We start from the raw sequence: 9,407 nt of genomic DNA on the forward strand, positions 1-9,407 counted from the left end.
ACACACACACACACACACACACACACACACACACACACACACACACACACACACACACACACACACACACACACACACACACACACACACACACACACACACACACACACACACACACACACACACACACACACACACACACACACACACACACACACACACACACACACACACACACACACACACACACACACACACACACACACACACACACACACACACACACACACACACACACACACACACACACACACACACACACACACACACACACACACACACACACACACACACACACACACACACACACACACACACACACACACACACACACACACACACACACACACACACACACACACACACACACACACACACACACACACACACACACACACACACACACACACACACACACACACACACACACACACACACACACACACACACACACACACACACACACACACACACACACACACACACACACACACACACACACACACACACACACACACACACACACACACACACACACACACACACACACACACACACACACACACACACACACACACACACACACACACACACACACACACACACACACACACACACACACACACACACACACACACACACACACACACACACACACACACACACACACACACACACACACACACACACACACACACACACACACACACACCACACACCACACACCACACACCACACACCACACACCACACACACACACACCACACACCACACACCACACACCACACACCACACACCACACACCACACACCACACACCACACACCACACACCACACACCACACACCACACACCACACACCACACACCACACACCACACACCACACACCACACACCACACACCACACACCACACACCACACACCACACACCACACACCACACACCACACACCACACACCACACACCACACACAACCTTTATAATCATTACATATAAAGTACCTACGTATTTATTTTTAAGAAATTTTAAATGTCAAAGTCCTACTAATCCAATATTGTTCAATTTTCTGGTTATACTCTATATAATAAACATGTATTTAAGTTTTTGTCTTAAATTGTTTAAAAAAATTCACTTTCCGTTAGTTTGGATTTGCGGGGCTCTACTGTATGTCAAAAATATATATGGGGGGGGGGGTGGTCAAAATATAGTGAATAACCCTGTACATCAAGAAATTTACTACCAACGCCTCTGTTACTGAATATATCACTAAGTACAGGGCAACCTATTTAAAACTTAAAAAATCAGCTAAAAAATTATACTATCAAAATCATCTGAGAAGCTTTAAAAGTGTTGCAAAAGAAATTTGGTCCATAATAAACAATCTTCGAAATCAAACTCACACAGCTCAAACATTTTCCCTTCCAGACCATGAATACTTTATTAATGTGAGTAAAATTATAACATCAACTATTTTGTCACAAGAGATCAATTTTGTTAAGATCCGATTTCCTATCTCCCTAATTCAAGAAAGGTCTCAAATTCATTATTTATAAGACTAGTTGATTAATCTGAACTGATCCAAACAATCAATAGTATCAAAAGCAAATCTTCCTGTAGTACTGATGGACTATCCATAAAAATTGTCATAAAAATCTCCCAGAAAATGTGTTGGGAGTCCTCATCCCACTAACGACTCTTTTAAGGGGCTATCCTAGTGTAAAAGAACGAAATTCACATACTTTTTTTGGGAATATCTAAAATAAAAGCATGACCATTTATTATAAAAAGAAGTAAGTACAAGTAAAACAATTTTCATAAAAAAAAATAATGAAAATTTAACGATTTATGCCCTATCTACTGGCACAGTGAAAATAAAAAACATGGCTCCACTGCTGCAGTGATTGGGACTAATAGAGATCCTGAATTATAAAATTGCAGTGATTATTGAAATATAAGTTATTTCCTATGTCCTATACCATCAATTAGGATTTTTGGAAAAATGACAAAGTGTTGAAATTTTTTTTAAATTAGCTAGAACATTTTCAGTTTCAAAAACCGCCAAATTGACATTTTTTATCCGATTAAAAAATCCCTATTTGATGGTATAGAAAATAACCTATATTTCAATAATAACTTTGATATTGGAGTATACCTACTGGTCAATTAAATGTTTTCACTTCTACATAAGTATGTATGTATGTGCGTGCATAAGTATTATATGTGCGCACATGTACCTAATGTATTATGTAATGCAATGTATTATATTTGGAATATTGTAGCAAACAGTAATTTATTATCTATCGTGGCTGAATGGATCAAGTAATCCAAAGCCAATAAGGAAAAAAAAAACTTTGATATTTTATGTTTCAAGATCTCTTTTAGTCCCAATCACTGCAGCAGTGGAGCTATGTTTTTATTTTCACTGTGCCAGTAGATGGCGAATAAATCGTTTAATTTTCAATATTTTTTTATGAAAATTGTTTCACATGTACTTCTTTTTATAACAAATTTTCATGCAAATTTTCAAAATAATTGGTACAGTATTTTTTATTTTAGAAATTCCCAAAAAAGTATATGAATTTCATACTTTTACACTAGGATAGCCCCTTAAGAAAGGTAAATTTCTAGAGCTGCCTAAAGACAGCCATCATTATTCCTCTTCATAAGGGTGGTGAAAAATCTAATGCCTGCAATTATAGACCTATTGCATTACCACTGGTACTCTCAAATAGGACTCATAATACACAAGTATAAAAACTTGTTGCTGGTATGAGCACATTGTGTAAATGTTAGGATTTAAAGAGGATATAAAAACCTTCAATACGATTATGAGCGTTAGTCTCTTTATATCCTAACATTTTTTTGTTATTGTTTTAGTTTATTATTGTTTTATTGTGTTTATTATTGTTTTTTATGACTCTTTGTAAGTTTTGTGTATAAATTGTACAATTTTCCATGACAATAAAGCATTTTTCTATTTTAAGTTGTCTATTTGTTAAACCAAAGCATTGATTATTATTACAAAATATTAATATAATCAATTAAATAATAATATTAATCTCACAAACAACGTAGGAAGTATAGTTAAAAAGAATAAACATAGTAATCCACAATGAAATAAATCTGCACATAGCTATAGCCCAAAGTAACTTCTGTTGTTTATCCAAATCTTCAATAGTCAAAAACATTTGTGTAAAGTTAGGTTCCAGCAGTTTCTCCTTTTCCTACATTTAAAATAGCTGGTGTTTATTCCTAAAAACAACAAATACATAAATAAAAACTCTAAATTGTATACCATAAAAAAATCATACAAATATGACAAAATATCACATGAGTATTTTAACATTATTTAAGGACAATTGCCATAATAAGCCACAACAAAAATGTATTAAGCGAAAAAGCTATAGAGCTGAAACAGGAAGTTGCTATGTTTGGTCTATATATTAATGAAAGTAAAAAAAATACCTATATGGAGTGCACAAAGTCGAATCCACATGAGAATCTGAAGGTAGACAACCATACCTACGAATATGCCTCCACTTTTCCCTACCTAGACTCAATAATAAAAAATGACAACAACACCTGTCAAGAAATATAACAACGGAATTCTTATCGGTAATAAGAAGTGTTTTTATGCATACAAAGACTTAATGAAAAGTAAGTTACTGTTACTGAATCGTGAGTATAAGCTTAGAATCTACAAAACAGTAATTACACCAGTGGTCACATATGGATGTGAAATGTGGACCATCTCAACCACTAATGAAAATCGACTAAAAATATTTGAGCGTAAAATACTAAGGAACATATTTGGACCAACACATTGTAGAGATGGTTCATGGAGAATTAAAATGAACCACAAGCTGAATGAACTAATGCAGAGCGCAGATATTGTTAGATTTGTAAAGTCTAAAGAAGATTTAAGGACAGTTTAGGCAGGCTATATGCATTAAGGCATTATTAAGCTTTGCATTTAACCATATTGTAATACACTATATCTTACATGATCAAGCATGATTTTCTTTACATAACCCTTGTTCTAAACTAGAACCGAATTGGTAAGTACATGTATATTATTATTGTAGACATTTCAAAAACTTATTACTTAGTTGAATTACTTTAAACTTACCACTTATAAAATGTTTACTGTATACTCTCATATTTTAATTTGAGGTCTGTTCTCCTTATTGCTTTTATCCAATGTTCCTGCCTTTGTTTGGATAAAATTCATTTAAATGTATTGCATGGGGGAAATGTATAGCCTTGGGAACAGTAAAAAGTGAGGATTTTATCCCTGTCTGTCCTATTCCCGCAATTTACAGGATTCACAAGAAAGCCCTTGCTACAAGTGGGTCAAACACAAGGAAAGGTGTTTTTTCTTTTTTAAACAAATTGACACAAACTGATAATTACTATGGGATAATTCAGTTCTGTAGGCGATAAACAACTTTATATTTAATTTACTATCACAATTTCGCTGCACAATTAATCAAAAACAAAACCAAACAGAATATTTGTCTAAAAACATCTACAAATAAATGTAAACAGTGACTAAAATAAAAATAACAGGAAAGACATCAGCTAACTTCATACTTCTCCTAACTTAAAAATGACGTTTATCATACTGTCGCAGCTTTACTATGTATAAGAGTGAAGTAGCACTAATCCAAAGAAAAAAGATGGTGTCGTCACTTCGCTCCGAATGACACTCTCTCTATGTCAATATATACCTCTATGGTTGTCATGGTGATGACAATATCAGCAATGACTTACAAATAAAATTTTTGACAGTTTTGTGGTTTGAAAGTAGTTAGGATTTTTAAATGTCAAAGTTCTAAAAATTGTAGAATAGAAATGAATTCCAGTGACGAAGAGTTACAGTTTTTATATTTGTTTATCATAGATAAAATATTGTATGAAACTGTGCGTAAAGTACTTTTTGCGAACTTACGCGATTTATAGCACTCGCTCCGTTGTCGCTCGTGCTCTAAATATCGAATACTTCACAAACTGTTTCATAAATAACTATTTTTCACACATCATCCAGCCTCAAAAGTCCACTGCTGAACATAGGCCTCCTCCCCTCGTTTCCAACCCCATCTATCCTGCGCCGCCCTCATCCAGTTTTTATTTACCTTTCTTAAGTCGTCAGTCCATCTTGTAGGCGGTCGACCGACGCTTCTCTTGTCTTCTCTTGGCCTCCATTCCAATAACCTCTTCGTCCATCGCCCATCTGTCATTCTGGCTACGTGTCCTGCCCATCTCCACTTCAACCTGGCTATCCTCTCGATGACGTCAGTCACCTTTGTTCTTCTCCTGATTTCTTCGTTTCTGATTTTGTCTCGCAGAGTTATTCCTAACATTGACCGCTCCATTCTTCTCTGCGTGACTCTTAGTTTGGTAGCCGAGGCTTTAGTTAAGGTAAGTGTTTCTGATCCGTACGTCAAGACTGGGAGGACGCACTGATCGAATACCTTTCTCTTTAGACTATTTAATACTAGACTAGACTTAGACTAAATAACTATTTTTATTAAAGTGTAATTTTTGGAATTTTAAGCATTTTATCGTTAAATCGTTTATCATTAAATTATTTTATATTCTTTCCTATAAATAATAAAAAGGTTTTATTATAAAATGATCTTTTTTATAAAACTGTAATTATTATTTTTTTTCGGAGAGTCATAAATGGCCGGACGTCTATTTGTTTAGCAGTGTTTTATTTCCATGAAACATGATTTATGTTTCATGTTTCTTTGATGTGCGGCCTGCCTAAAAGCCTGAATGTTGCTAATTTAAGGCGAAGGGTTGTATCAGCTTCTACAACCAAATTATTAAATCTCGTCTATACAAATACATAAGAACAGTTATATATAAATTCAGAATTTATATATATTCAGAAGTTATTTATTAATCAGAATTGTTTTTACATTTTCAGATCTATTTTTCATTTTTTTGTGTATTGTGGTGTATAAATTAGGCTCAGTTATTTTCTGAATTATGAATAATAATTGAAAATATATAGCGGTCTAAATACAGAGTAATCCATATAAAATAAATGTCACAGTTAATCTTTGTATTAATATATTTTAATAGTAGTTAATCTTTGTATACATATATTTTAACGTTAAATTAATTTACAAATAGCAAATTTCATAAGTAAAAGTACTATATGCAAAATTTATCCCAGAATCAAATATATAGTTTTTCTATTTGCACATTTTTTGTATCTATCCTATCTTTTGTATCTGTACTCTCTATGTAATGTTATAAACAACATCTTCTCATTTCAAAACAAAATTTAATAGGTTTTATATATTATTTAATAACAAGTCGATATAACAACTGAGGATAGTATAAATATAACGTGTATATTTTTTATTCATAATACCGGTTTTAATACCGGGATCCCGGTATTTAAAATTTTAAATACCAAATACCGGTATTGAGATTTTGGCTCGGTATTGTAAGCCCTGCCGGTGCGCCTTTTGCCTTTGTTAGTATTTATCCATAAAAAAAATAAACGCCGAAATTTTTTTTTACCTTTACACAAATATAATGCAGCTACCACTCCCCTAAAAAATGTTTTACTTGCTTCTGATTTCGCCGTTTAGCGCCGAGGGCGCAGCAGAAACCTTCATAATGAAGCCAGTGGGTACAACAAAATACAATTTGTATCAGGCTTTATATAATCAAATACCTTAGATACGACGCACGGCGTCGAAGACCATTTTTACGATTCGGGCACCTTTCGTAGGTATCAATATCTGCTGTTTTTATTATAATAAATAGCTTGAATGAAACGAGCGGCGCCCTCGAACACAATTTTTACGATTCGGGCGCCTTTTGTAGGTATCAATTTCCGCTGATTCTATTATAATAATATTATAACAGAAATAGCGCATATTTATACCTACGAAAGGCGGCGCCCAAATTGTAAAAATGGTTTTCGAGGGCACTGCGCGTCGCATCTAAGCTAATTGATGATCTGATACCTGATATAAACAGTTTTACATCTCTGTAGGTAGGTAGGTGTAGTTTTTTGCGCTCCATAACTACATTATACATATAGGATTGTTGCGCCCACGAATCCTAAATAATGAAGCAAGACAACGAACAAAATACAACTTGTCAACGTACTTGTATCAGGTATCAGATAATCAAATAGCTTAGATGCGATGCGCGGCGCCCTAGAAGACCATTTTTGCATTTCAGGCGCCTTTCGTAGGTATCAATATCCGCTGTTTCTATAATAATATAAAGTCACGTATCCATACAAGGGCGAACCCCGCTCCGTGTAGCAGGGGTGAGAGCACGCCAAATAGAATTCTATTTTAGTAACGTCACGTTGCCTAGCAACCGTCGATTCTCCCATTGTGAAATTCGATTTTGTGACGTCAGCAAAATAGAATTCTATTTGGCGTGCTCTCACCCCAGCTCCACATAGTGGATACGTCGGCAGTCGACGAACCCCGCTCGGCGCTCATCTTCTTCGATCAACTGTTTTGCGGTTTATATGTGGGGCAGCTCATAGCGTATCCCACATATGGGATATCGCCCTTGTATGGATACGTGACTTAAGAGTGTTACATCTCACAATATTGGCCTTAAATATATGAGTGCACTTTTCTGCGCTGCATAATTGCATTATACATATAGGATTATTGCGCCCTCCTACATAATGAAGCCAGTGACTACAACAAAATTCAATTCCTTTCAGGTATCAGATAATCAAATGCTAGACCACATAGCTCGAAAAAGGCCTCCGGGTTTATGTTCGACGACCATTTTTATGATTCGGGTGCCTTTAGGTATAAATCTCCGCTGTTGCTGTTTAATGCCACCGTTGCATTGGCATTAAATTAATGTACATGTGCAGTTTCCTGCGGTCGTTCATTCTCTCTTAAAAATCTCCTGTTTGCACTCTTATTAACCTCTTGCACTCCCTTCTTACTCTCATAAAATTTGTCCTCAGATATTCATGCCGCTTATTCCACCAGTATGGTTGTGTCCTTTCATACCTCCCATTTGACTTTACACAAGCCAACTCCGGTGCCGCACTTAGGCACTCGATCAACTTACATCCTCGCATCTCGAACCAATCAAGCCAAAAGCATCCACAAATACCTCCTCATTTAAAAATCTCTTTAGATCGATATTTCTATCTTTCTGTTTCTTCCTTTTGCTCGTTATTTCAATAGTCACATACTTATATAAGCTGAGCGATTCTTCCTCCAAAACAGTCTAGCTTATGACCCTGTTTAGAAGTAACGTTGAAATCAGTGAGATGTCCAGAAAGGATTCACTATTACCTCTCACGAACCAAGGTGCCTTATCGTCATTTAGCACAGAAAGCCTCACGGCGTGGATCAATTCTGATAGGTTTTTCTCTCTCCCATCAGATCTCCTATCTTTAATGATTCTTTATCGAGAGACCAACTTTACATATGGCTCCTGAAATAGGATCACGTCATAGCCTTCCCTTCGTGAAAGTGCCTCTGAAACGTCGTGAGCGGCCCTCGCCCTTCCCACATTTATTTGAAGGAACTTCGTATTAGATAGTTTTTATTTCCCTAACTTACTTAGCCGTACGCTGTCTGATTCCTGGTCCTAGGTGCTTTCATCCACTCTTTCCCCGTCACTTGTGGCAGGGTCTCTCTTGAGGCTCCGCTTTTCCGGAATCAGTTTTTTTACTCCGGGCACTGTAAGCTGTCAGGTCTGTGACCGGACTCTTTACCAAACGGACCAGTCACTCCCTTGTCACATCTGTAGCAGGAGTCCGCCCTGTTTTCTCCCTTGCAGTTGGTTTTACTATGCCCGAGTTGCCTTTTACTAAACCATTCACAACTTAGTCACGGATCACCTGACACTACCATGTGGTTGTGGATTTTTTATCGAGGTTTACTCTTATATTATATGGAGTTTTAGAGCGTTCTAAAAATTTGAAAAAATTCAAAAAGATTCTGTTGAACACTGATCATCATGATTTTTGTTAAATGTTTTTGGATCTAGAAGGTCCTTCTGTAAAAGTAGTTGAAAAATTACTCAGACTTTTCTTTATTTGTTTTAGTCTCCAGAGAGTACCTACCAAAGGGTGTAACGGAATAAAAGGGATACTGGGAAACTGAAGCTATATTTTTGTATTATCTTCATATAATTTACTACATGTTCCCAATAAAAGCAGTAAATTACTTAATGGTTTTAAATTAAAATTAAACTTTAAAAAATTCACAAGTAATATTGATTTACTTTGCATAAAAAGTTTGATGCAAATACTTACGAGGGGGTCTGGCACCTTTGTTTAGAGATTAGGTTGGTGCCTTTTTTAGAATTTGGGTTGGCGCCTTTTTCATGAGCCAGTCCGGCCCTGATCTTGACAACACAATGCAAAAAGTTACAAGTCGATAGGT

The 9,407-nt window shown here is 35.8% G+C and overlaps 1 long non-coding RNA gene across 1 annotated transcript; it reads right to left on the bottom strand.

Annotated features, from left to right (window-relative positions):
• Positions 1-2,969: 2,969 nt before the first annotated feature.
• On the bottom strand, positions 2,970-4,735 carry LOC126879598 (uncharacterized). Its single transcript, XR_007696145.1, has 2 exons — positions 4,130-4,735; positions 2,970-3,252 (listed from the first exon to the last, which is right to left on the bottom strand). It is a non-coding gene; the product is annotated as an uncharacterized LOC126879598 (long non-coding RNA).
• Between the last annotated feature and the right edge of the window lie 4,672 nt (positions 4,736-9,407).

The sequence above is a fragment of the Diabrotica virgifera genome, chromosome 2 (assembly GCF_917563875.1).
Source record: "Diabrotica virgifera virgifera chromosome 2, PGI_DIABVI_V3a".
Classification (NCBI taxonomy): domain Eukaryota; kingdom Metazoa; phylum Arthropoda; class Insecta; order Coleoptera; family Chrysomelidae; genus Diabrotica; species Diabrotica virgifera.